This window comes from Macrobrachium nipponense, chromosome 12 (genome assembly GCF_015104395.2).
Source record: "Macrobrachium nipponense isolate FS-2020 chromosome 12, ASM1510439v2, whole genome shotgun sequence".
Lineage (NCBI taxonomy): Eukaryota > Metazoa > Arthropoda > Malacostraca > Decapoda > Palaemonidae > Macrobrachium > Macrobrachium nipponense.
Genome location: NC_087205.1, coordinates 104,902,099 through 104,914,632, shown reverse-complemented (window position 1 = coordinate 104,914,632; position 12,534 = coordinate 104,902,099). Strand labels below are relative to the sequence as shown.

The 12,534-nt window shown below is 43.6% G+C and overlaps 1 protein-coding gene across 1 annotated transcript in view; it reads right to left on the bottom strand.

Annotated features, from left to right (window-relative positions):
* LOC135224733 (serine-protein kinase ATM-like) overlaps positions 1-12,534 on the bottom strand; it is a gene marked incomplete at its 3' end in the record, with an annotated part of 185,357 nt that overhangs the window by 84,717 nt on the left and 88,106 nt on the right. The window contains 1 exon segment of the mRNA XM_064264046.1: positions 11,972-12,101.

Genomic DNA, 12,534 nt, shown 5'->3' with positions numbered 1-12,534 from the left:
GCATATTTGTTGTAAAATATTTACAACATTTACTGAGATGAGGAGATGCAGTAAGTTTTTGTGAGGTATACTACATGTTTTTTCTATATATCTTAGCAAAAATGACAAATTTTTAACCAATTTGTATTCTTCATAACTTACAAACCTGAGGTCTTAACATTAGGATAACTACTCAGCGCCAGCTGGAAACCAGTAAAGTTTAAAATAATTGTGTACTCATGGGACTATTGGCATCTGTGCTTGGTCACAAGACACATGGAGCCACCCACATACCCCTCATTAACTCGTGACCCTGTTAGTTATTCTTCCAACCCAGGTTAGTTGATAGAAGGGTGGTTAGAGGTGGGCCTTTGTATATTAAGACCTCAGGTTTGTAAGTTATGAAAAATACAAATTGGTTAAAAATGTCTTTTGTTCATATACGAAACAAACCTTTGGTCTTAACATTAGGATAGACTCACTCTTGGTGGGAGGTAAGTACTATTAACCAACTGGGAGTTTGCCACCTTTGATCAGTTTTCTGAATACCAGAATTCTACGAAACAACTGACCAGTATTTCAGCAACTAAGACATATGAATATCATAGAGTCAGACTTCTGGGTTCTACACAATGTCATAGTTCATTGCGTCTGAGGAAGATAAGAAGATCTGTTCTTCTAACAAACCAACTCATCCACTCACGTAGGTTTGTTATCATTCCTCTCCCCATTGCTAAAGAGAGGAATGTCCCGCTACTGATAGGTATCTTACTGACACTAACCTTAACAGTATGGCTACTTCACTCACCTGTACCTTGTCCGTTCCGTTCGAGCTTATGATGGTTACTCTCTTCTTACTGCCCAAAGTAAAGAAAGAGACAGAAATCTGAAAAGGAAAGAGGCCAGTTAACTCCTCCATTTCACATTCATATCATCATCTTAGACAAGATACCAACTGACCCGCCAGGGGTACTGGATGAGTTACACCATTTGTTGAGCCGCCACCAAAGGACCCAAGGAAATTGTGTCCAAGGACCCTCTGGCGACCTTATATATATATAGGAAATTGAAAGTGGTTTTTCATAACAATGAACCCACTCTCAAATTTCCGTGAACAGACAGACACCTTCTTAACATTGCTCAATTTTGAGCTTCGATACAGTCACAGACCAACCGTCACCATCATTTTAACAGATATGTTCTTAATTGCCAGAAGGCCCGTATTCCTCTGATGACCTTCTCTTCTGTATAACCTCACTGGTACAACTTGACAACAAGGAGTAGGCTTGACCGATCGCCTCTGTTTGGCCTGTTCCTTTACGTCTACCACCTTTTTGTTCTAGGTGACGTAGTTCTTTCTATAACAACAGAGTACTTTGACAAGTCAAAGCTGGCCCTCCTGAAGGTCTCTCACACATACTCACACCATACTGAGCATGACTAAGAAATGTATCGGTCATCATGACCTGTGCTGCATTGACTCATATCCTGGATTCTGGGGCAAATTGGAACTGATGTTCCTATCTACTTTTGAGTCTACGTCAAAAATCTGGTTATTGAGTACTCCCACTCTACCAAGGTCAGAGGAAGATCACCATCCACGGTCAGTTTCCTGTAACATGACTGATGTATGTGCCTGGTGGTAATCCATCAAGCCTACTCTGATATAGAGTATGATTTCACTTATCAGATCGGAGTTCTTATGTGCCCCAGCCAGTTCACTGCTCCTGATTCATCTGAAGATTACTCAGTGTGAAGTGATATTCACATGCCCAATCACCAGTCCAATGTATATCACCATACGTACATGTAATTACAGAGAGACTTCCCTTTGTTCTGACAGCCTCTCCACCAGATCATTGTCTACTGACCGAATGCCTTTAATGGACAGAAACCTCTTCTATGCAGGCAGTCACGGCCAAAGAGTCATTCTGTATATGTGAGCTAAAGACCTTTGGAGTTGAGTTACATCCGAGGTGATACTCTAAATGCAAAATCTTAAAACTATTAGTTCGAAAGGGGATACTGGGCAACCTCCAGACCTTGAGATATTAATTCTACCTATCGATGGTGCCTCTTCCCCACACGAACCTGGTAGCGATGATTGTGCTATGATAAACTTTATCAGTTACTCATCTTGGGTCCTGCTCAATTAGTGGAACCCATTCTTCCGTTCGGGACATGGAGGAACAGGTAGAACCTAGAGTTTGCGTAACCTCCAGGTTGTTCCCAGTATCGCAAATGGAATCCTCAGGCTCCTCACAGGGTGAAACCCCTGAGACAGCTCTTACATGGTTTTTCCATTATACGAGTTCCTCTCTGGACGATTGGTTTGTGCATTCATCTGCCAAACCGGTGGTCCGAGGTCCAACTCCCAGCTCGGCCAACGTGGAACTTATTTCTGGTGATAGAAATTAATTTATCGATATAGTGCGGTTTGGATCCCACAATAAGCTGCAGGTCCCGTTGCTAGGTGACCCATTGGTTCCTAGCCACGTAAAAAATATCCAATCCTACAGGCCAGCCCTAGGAGAGCTATTAATCAGCTCAGTGTTTTTGTAAAAACTAAGATACACTTAACTTTTCCAATTATATGGACGATATCATAGGAAAACCCCAGGAGAATGTCCTATGATAATATATTCTATTCAGACACGTCCTAATTATCCTCCTGACCAAGGATTAATCTTTTAACAGGACATGGCTCATTTTTCCACAAGTAATGTTACTTCCCAACCACGAAACACCTTATGTGGTGATCTGTTACAATATACGAGCATATGTTCAATATTCTACCTTCCAAAGGAAACTCCTATATTGCCAGAAATCACCATGGTGCTATTCTCAAGTAACCTAGCCCAGAATTGTACCCAACGTCACTTCACCCCACCTCACTCTTGAAGAATGGAAAACCCCCCACCTTCCCCTTCCAAATATGATGAGGTTCTAATGCCTTGCTTCAGCCAACTGAAGCTCGAACCCTCTATGTTAGGTTCATGACTTCAATATAGAAACTAGACCAGGATGGAAGAGACCCATTTGCATATTCTAGGGTAATCTAGCCAACAACCACTAGGACTAGTCTAAGTAGGTATAGTCAATTAAGAATTGACTAACTTATTTCAAGTTGGCAAGACCAGGTTGACCCTGGCTTGGTTAGGTTAGGCTATATTAACTCTTCCAATTAGGCTAAGTTAACTCCTCCATCACTTAGGGTAGGTTAAGTCCATCAGAGATGTACTCTTAACTAGGCTAGGCTAGTAGAGACTAGCTTAATCTAGAAACTAAATGACTTAGGTTAGGGTAAAGTCGTTCAAGAAAGTTTGGGCTATACATGCTAGGCTACAACCGCAACCTTCTAGGCTGAGGTGGTAAGTGTTTCGAATGGGTAGCCTAGGCACTAGTCTATGCTCAGCTATACTTATAACCTTACTAATTCGCCCAAGCTAAGATAGTAAAGGCATGTTCAAGCAGCTAGACCATGCTAAGTCATCAACCCACTGTTAGGCTAAGACGACATGTATGTCGGAACCATCTAACCAATGAGTTAGGCTAAGCTATCTAAGAATTGTAACACTCAGACTAATATAAGATAGTAAATGCAGGTTCGAAAACTAAACCGCTGGTCCAAGCCAGCACATGCATACCCAAACCAGTTAGTTTGGACAGTCTAAGCTAAGAACTACTACTCAGATTACTTAAGATAGTAGCAGTAGACTTGGACTGGTTGGAATAGGCTACGAATTTAACCACTTGTTAGGCTTAAAAGGTATGACTCAATTAGCCTGGCTATAGCATCTTAGGTTACAAGTGCCCTACTTAGGCTTGGCTACCTTAAGTGGTGAAAAAAAAGAAGCTCACCTCCTCCTTTCGACGTAAGTTTCCATGCAGTTTCATTAAGAAGAATGGTTCTACAGTACTTTACTTCTAAGGAACCAAGCTTTCGATTAACTTTAACTACTTGTGTAAGAGTCGAAGCGATTGGTCAATACTCTTATAGGAACAAACCAGATTATACCAACAAGTATATAAAACATGGGAATTCTTCTTACCTGTAAAGGTTTGAAGCTTTCTGGGGTCAACCCAAAGTATGCTAATTCCCACCATTCAGGCTGTACGATTACTAAGAGGAATCCATATCCTTCCAGCAATCCGTGCACTTACGTGTTGTAAAACAGGACTCTACATGACTTGAACAAGGTAATTCATACACCTTCGTATCCTTTTTCAATCCAAACACCATGTCAATCCCCGGGGAAAGCATACTGGCAGATGTCCCCGTGCTCCCCGAAAGGTTATTGAATTATCGAATCAAATAAATCACCTACGCATACGAAGCCAGAAACTCTTGGTTTTCTCTTTCCTCTGGTTCTAACGTACTGTGTTCAGCCCCAGGAGATGTTAACTCATTCCTATCCTCTGACAAACGTCCTGGTGTGTCATGACTGTCCGACCATACGGCCGCGGCATTTTTGATCTTTAATGGCCACTGAAGGCTCGATCTGGAATAGTCAGTAGGATTGAGAACATATCTATTTCCAATCCTATTACAAATATGAGAGCAATTTTATCATATTGCATTACTCTGACATCTAGAGTCCATGGAAAAAGTTTGTAAAAGCATCGGCGTATGTATCAAGTACACCATGGCATTGTAGCCTCTCTTAGACTCTTTGTAGTCTCCACTGGCAACTCCGCGTCAGCCGCTAGCCCAGCAACCGTCGACGCTTTCGCTTGTTCGGACTCTTGTAAATGGCTTCGTCCGCTTGCTTTGAGCTTACCAGCTACTCACTTCTCGACTTTCTTGCTAATTGGGATGTGACAGTCCTGGCTCGAAGATGAAGAAGAATTTACTCTTCTCTTCTTGTCCCGAGGATCAGTCCCAAAATCCTGTATCCTCCAATGCTTGACTGGTACACACTGTGACGTCATCGAACTTAGCGATGACACCAGCTAGAGGAAGAAGACAAGACGACGACGAAGCACGCCTTTTCTTTTTGTCTTTCTTAGCAATTTTCACCTGTAGATCTTGTAATTTCTTCATTACTGTGTGTACCAATGAGTCAGAAAGCGTATTTGTTTCTGGAGGCAGCGAAGTAGATCGAGAAGCAGTAGGCTGTGACGTCATCGCAGCGTCATGGATCTACGGCCATTACAGCTCTATGGCCATTATAGCTCTACAGCCGACATGGTTATCACAGCCTAGTCTACCACTGGACTGCTGACAACCTAAACAGCTACCGTCTAAAGGTGACCGAGCTAAAGTACTGCTTAAGCTTTCTTATTCAAAACATAACTGGAGCACACAACGGCACAGCCACTTATCTTACGAGAATATTCATACTTCTCCATAAGTGTGCACCCGAAATGTAAGCGTAAGATAATGATGCCACCGAAGACGACAAGAAGTTGGCAGCAATGGGCTGTGACGTCATGACTACCGCCATTTTGCAAGCTGTTTTGGCTATGACGTCATCACACTTGATGGAAGCATGTGGCTGTTGATGGTACTCTTGCAGCCAAGATCAAGAGACCCAATCCAAGTTTTTTACCATGCCATGGTTTATAAACTATGGGAAAATAGAGGGCCTTCCATTCTCTTAAACCACTCTTGTCCCTTGTATCTGGATCTACCATCACCCCTCCCTTCCTTATTACTGAGAGGGGTGTGTTACTACTGAAAAGTATACTATACTATAAAATAACTTTACAGTATGGCTGACCACCTCACTTGCATCTAGTCCGTTCCAGCTAATGATGGCACTCTCCTTCATACTGCCCGTAGGTAAAGGAGTAGAAAGAAAGTAATAAGGAAAAAAGACCAGTCATCCCATTCATTCTACTTTCATAACTTCATCTTAGACTAGACACAAACTGACCCGCCAGGGGTACTGGATGAGCTATACTACTGCTTGCTGGGCCACCACCACGTGACCCAAGGAAAAGGTATCCAAGGATCTAAGGGCAACGTCTTTTAAATAAAAGGAAGTGAAAGTGGTTTGGTGTTTCCAAACACCAGCTTTCAGAATTTTCTCCACAGACATATTCTTCTTGAAAGCCAAAGAAACACTCAAGCCTCTGATGTCATGAGCCCTAGCCCTCTCCTGGCAATCTGACCCCCTGTCTTCTGTCATGTAGGCATTCCTGATCGTTTCTCTTAGCCAAAACGATATTGTATTCCTGGACACTTCCTTTTTGTTCCTTCCTGTACTTACAAACAACCTCCTGCACCCAGGCCTGAGATGCCTTGTCCTTCTTAAGTACTGCCTCATTACTCTAACGGGACACAGAAGCATCTCATCTCTGTCATTATCTACGAAATCTGCCAGAGAAGGTATGGAAAAGGAGTCAAACCTACCGTCCACTATTGAAGGGTTTTGAGTTTTGGCCACGAATTCTGGAACAAACTCGAATACCATTGACTTAAAATCTCTCGAGTGCTTCACGATATATGACAGGCCACGTAGTTCCCCCACCCTTTTGGTTGAAGCTAGGGCCAATAAGAAGACTTTCTTCAGGGTCAGGCTCCTATCTGTGGACTGCCTTGGTGGTTCATAGGGGGGTTTTGTCAGACTACTCAGTACCATGGTCAAATCCCAATCTGGAGCTTTTAGTTCTTTTGGTGAACATGACTGCTCAAAGCTCTTCATCAACATGGCCAACTCCCATGAAGATGAAATGTCCACACTTTCCATGCGTAAGACCGAGGCTAGAGCAGCCCTGTACCCTTTCACCGCAGATACAGACATATACCTTTCTGTCCTCAGATATATCAGAACACCTTCCATGCATAAGACCAAGGCTAGAGCAGCCCTGTACCCTGTCACCGCAGATACAGACATATACCTTTCTGTCCTCAGATATATCAGAACACCTTCCATGTGTAAGACCGAGGCTAGAGCAGCCCTGTCCCCTTCACCACAGATACAGAAATATGCCTTTCTGTCCTCAGATATATCAGAATGTCCGCTAATTGCTGAATAGTGGTACCGTGTGGAGACAAGTTCCCTCCACGACACCAATCACAGTATGCTGACCATTTTCCTTGGTATACTGCTGCCGATGACTCTGATATTACCTGCCCTCTGTGCTGCTGCTTTCTGCGAAAACCCTCTCGCTCACAGGAGATACTTGACAGTCTCCACCCGTGAAGTGATAAGGACTTCACCGACCGGTGGTACCTCTCCACATGCGGCTGACATAGTAGGCTGTTCCATGGGGGTAACTCTCTCGGCACGTCTATTAGGAGTTCCAAGAGGTCCGGAAACCATTCTGCCTTTGGCCATAAAGGAGCTACCAGAGTCATTCTGAGGTTCTGAGACCACTAGACCCTGTTCAGAACCTGACAGATTAGACAAAATGGAGGAAATGCGTAAACGTCCAGATTGTCCCATGGGTGTTGTAACGCATCTTCTGCTACTGCCTCTACGTCTGGGACTACCGAACAATACACTTCCAACTTTTTGTTGTACCTGGTTGTGGTTGCGAATAGGTCTATGATCGGCCTTTCCCACAACATGAGCATCCTGTCCACTACCTGTTGGTGCAAGGACCACTCCATACCCAGGATCCGATCCCTTCGGCTCAACTTGTCGGCCACTATGTTTCTTTTCCCCAGAATATATCTGGCTCTGATGTCTACTAGGTTCTCTACAGCCCACTGATGAAGTTGAACTGTCATCAGTGCTAGAAACTGTCCATAGTGCTAGAAACGCTACTTTTAACTCCACCACGTTTACATGGAGTTCTCTGTCCTCGCCACTCCATTTCGTTGAAACCATCAGCTCCTACATATGGGCTCCCCAACCTTCTAGTGACGCATCTGAGAACAGCAAGAGATCCGAGGAGGGTTGCTGAAGGGGAACACCCACTGTCAGATTGTTGTCCTTTACCCACTACAGAAAGTCTTTCCTCACTTATGACGATAAAGGAATCTGCTCGTACAGGTGGTCTACTATTGCAAAACTCCTTCATCCTCCATTGTAGAGATCGAAGGTGTAGGCTCCCTTGTGGTACTAGTTTCTCCAAGGAAATTAGAACTCCCAGTACAACCTGCCACTGTTTTGCTGGCTGTGTTTGTTTTTCCAGAAAGGCATCCACCACTTGTTTGCATTTCTCTACTCTCTGGTCTGTCGGGAATTCTTTGGCTTTTATTGTGTCTATAACCATTCCCAGATACACCTGCCGCTTACTTGGATCCAACTGCGACTTCTCCTGATTTATCACAATGCCTAAGCTGTGACAAACTGTAGATGGGTCGGCCTGTCCCTGAGTAATTTCTCTCTGGACTTTGCTATCACCAGCCAGTCGTCTAGATATCTTATTAGCCTGATCACCTGAGCATGCCCCATGTCGACACGAGAGTGAACACTCTTGTAAACACTTGAGGAGACGTTGTCAATCCTAAGCACAGAACTTTGAACTCGAAAACTTTCTCTGCAAGACTGAAGCGGAGAAATTTCCTTGAAGACTGACGGACTGGGATCTGAAAGTATGCGTCCTTCAAGTCGACTGTCAGCATAAAGTCCTTGATCCTGACTGCTTGTAGAACCAGTCTTTGGAGTTTCCATTTTGAATCTGATTTTTCTTATAAACAGATTCAATGTTGACAGGTCTATTACTGTCCTCCAGTCCCCATTGGCTTTGGGTACCAGGAAAATCCTGCTGTAGAAGCCTTTCGACAGACTGCATACTTGTTCCACAGCTCCTTTTTCCATCATCTTCTTCACTTTGTCTTGCAGAATAAAAGCCTTTTGAGGTTCTTGAGCATAAGTGAGGTGAGGTCATGGCTGTTCCGTCAGGGGTGGGGATACTTCGAACGGAATCAAATACCTGACCCTGAGAACATCCACCACCCACTGCTCTGCTCCCAGTTCATGCCACACCTTCCAAGTGATTCGCCAGGCAACCCCCCACTGGTGTGGCTGAGTGATGAGAGGCGCCCATCCTATCGCCTTGAGCCTCTTCCTCTTCCCCTAATCTCCCTTCCTCTGTTATTTCTATTGTGAAAGGGCCGATGAGCTAATTTCTTTGGGGAAGAGGGTCTTGTTGCTCTACTAGGGATGCTATGCCTCACTGGCTTCTTTCGAGGTATTTGCTGCTGCCTTACCTCCATAGGGTTGGCTTGACTGTTAGATGTTTTTCTAACTGCCTGCTGTACCAATCTATCATTATTGTCCATCCTTCTTCTATCTATAGCCTCTTCTAGTATGGCTTCTAGCAACAGCAATTGCGACTCTAAGATATTCCCATTCCTAACTGCTAGCAGGGAATCCAAATCAACAGAGCGGCTTAGCCTAGCCAAAGCTGCATCTCTCCTCATTAATAGGATATTTGCCCAAACATTGGCACTTAAATTTGTCAAGTACACAATTGCTTTGGCACCTGATTGAAGTAATCTAATGAACATTGATTCATCCACTACTTTTCTCGTCATTTCTGAGGATGCAATCTTTGCCACTGCTGTTGACCAAAGATCCAACCAAGAAGCAGTCTGAAAGACAAGAAGCTGTTGCTTCTAACGTAGCAGCCTCTTGGCAAGTCATCGAAGGGCATTCCATTTTTACTTGATCTAAGGTTAATCCAGGTCTTAACCTTACCACATTTGGGTTAATTTGTCTAGATAGCAAAGGAACCGTCGATGTCGTATAATATTTCCTGTTTCATCATTGAGGTGGGATTGGAGGTGGGATAAACTTAAACAATCTATTTGATCTTAAGGAATTATCCCTTCCCGCAATCCATGCGTTTACGTGCTGTAAAACTGACTCCACATGACTTGAACAAGGCAATTCATACGACACCTGGTATCCTTTTTCAACCCAAACACCATGTCAATCCCCGGAGGAAGCATACTGGCAGGTGTTTCCGTTCTCCCCGAAATGTTATTGAATTGACGAATCAAATCAATCGCCTCTGCATACGAAGCCAGAAACTCTTGGTTTTCTCCTTCCTCCAGTTCTAGCGTGCTGTGCTCAGGCACAGGAGACGCTATCTCACTCCTATCCCCTGACAAACGTCCGGGTGCTTCATGGCCGTCTGCCCCTACGGCCGCGGTCCCTTTGATCTCGGCTGACCGCCGACGGCTCGATCCCAAACAGTCAGCAGGAGAACAAGACCACCTCACTTCTTCTCTGCTCGCAGATCGAGAGTGAGAATCTCGCCTATACCTCGAAGATGAAGGCTCTCTCGAAACCAAGTTCACTTCTTCTCCATGACGATTGATATAGTCTCCAACGACCATCGGAGAATTCGGCCTTGATCCTTCATCTAGGTGGACATCTCCTTCCACCAACGAATCAGACAAGGTTGCCAACTCACTATTCTTCGTTCTTTTAATAGGAGCCTTTTCATCTTTTCTCCATATTTTAAAAGGTCTTACAGGCAAAACCGGCATCTGTGCTCTATCCTTTGCTGCACTTTTCGCCCCCAACATCGATTTCGCCAACGACATTGTAGTCTTCCTTAGACTCTTTGTCGTCTCTACTGGCAACTCCGCATCGGCTGCCAGCCCAGCGCCCGTCGGCTCACTCGCTCGTTCAGACTCTTGTAAACAGCTTCGTCTGCTAGCTCTGAGCTTACCAGCCACTGACTTCTTGCCTTTCTTGCTGACTGGGATGTGAGAGTCCTGGCCCGAAGATGAAGAAGAATTCACTCTACTCCTCTTGGCCCGAGGGTCAGTCATGAAATGCAGTGTCCTCCAACGCTTGATTGGTACACGCCGTGACGTCATCGATTTTAGCGATGGCGCCGAGCTAGAGGAAGACGACGAAGAAGAGGCACCTGGAACAAAGATGGAGATGCTTCCCCCCCCCTCCCTGCTGGGAACAGCGGAGCATAAATATTATGCATAAAATTACCCAAAACCCCTCCTGGAGTTTCCGATAACGAACCGCTAAGAGAAACCGAAAGGGTATGGGACAAATCAAAGGCAGGTGGCGAAACATATGGAGCAGTCTGGTGTATCGCCGATACAAAAGAAGCCGGCAACGCTTGGTCATCCAAAGATGGTGTTGACTCCTTTTTTTTTGTACTGGCCTTTCTCATAAAACTTCCTCCACTGTTCCACCGACCAACCACGACAAACAGAACAAAGATTGGTATTTGTACATACATTTTCACTGCACCTACTACACGTTGGATTAGGATCCGTCAACACCGAAGTTAGGAATCTTGAACACGGAAACACTCAGAGAAAGAGAATTAATAAGAAAAATGAAAGTGAAATGGATAAAAATGGGCAAACTAAAACCGGCTTTAAACAGATAGACAGTAAACACATCCTATCTTAAAGGCGGTAGAAATATAACTGGAAGGTCACAGGACGACAAGGGCATTCAGGGTAATACATGCCCCGTGACCTGGTAGATGCCTATAGTCCCTGGATCGCATAAGTTTTAATTTTAATTCTACCGGTTTCCAGCTTGGCGCTAGTAAATCCTAATGTTAAGACCTCAGGTTTGTTTCGAATATGAACAATGACAAATTAGTAACTAATTTGTATTTTTCATAACTAAAAAACCTGAGGTCTTAACATTAGGATTTACTAGCGTCAAGCTGGAAACCAGTAGAATTAAAATTAAACTTGTGAGATCCAGGGACCATTGGCATCTATACCAGGTCACGGGGCATGTATTACCAGAATGCCCTTGGCGTCCTGTGACCCACCAGTTATTTTTCTACTGCCTTTAAGATAGGGCGTGTTTACTGAATCTGTTATAAAGCCGGTTTTAGTTTGCCCATTTTTATCCATTTCACTTTCATTTTTCTTATTAATTCTCTTTCTCTGAGTGTGCTCAGTGTGGGTGTGATCTATAAGAGTGTATTAGTAGTGACATGGAGATTTTTGCTTCACCTTCGGGATCTTCTTCCGTTTTGAAGAGAAGACAGAGGCTACAGACTAATAAATTTAAAAGCTAATAATCGCTAAGTAAAATGTTGTCATACCACCCTTCCGCCACTTGACCACTAGAAATAATAAAGAATAACTTACTCAAAGACGCCTGTCTTAACACTAGCTTTACTAATGTGACTGACAGCCTCTTCTGATTTTCTGTTTTTGTGACAACTGCCTGAGATGCATTTTGCTTCTTTCGCTCATCTTCTTCCAACTTTCTTGCTTCCTGAGGGAGAAAAGTGTTCATGCAACATAAAAATAATCCATAAAATATCATGAAAAAGATAACCAAATGCAACAACTCAAATGCTGTACTCAATAATACAGTTCTGTACTAAATGATACAGTTAAGTCTAAAATGAAACATGAAATACAAACACATTAGTAAAAGGAAATACTACTGATACAAGAAATATTGGCAACAAAAGGGTAAAATGAAACCTCCATAATAAGCAAGCTTATCACAAAAATACATTTCTCTTTGCTTGTGCATACTAATTGTCTTCCCCAACCACTCCACTACCAACCTTGCCATACATCATTGCAACAACTCCTAAATGACCATTACTTTTCCTTTACTTAATTATACTGTAACTTGCATTTTCATTTCACAAATATATTGATGATGAGGGATACATCTGTGTAAATTTATGCCAGGC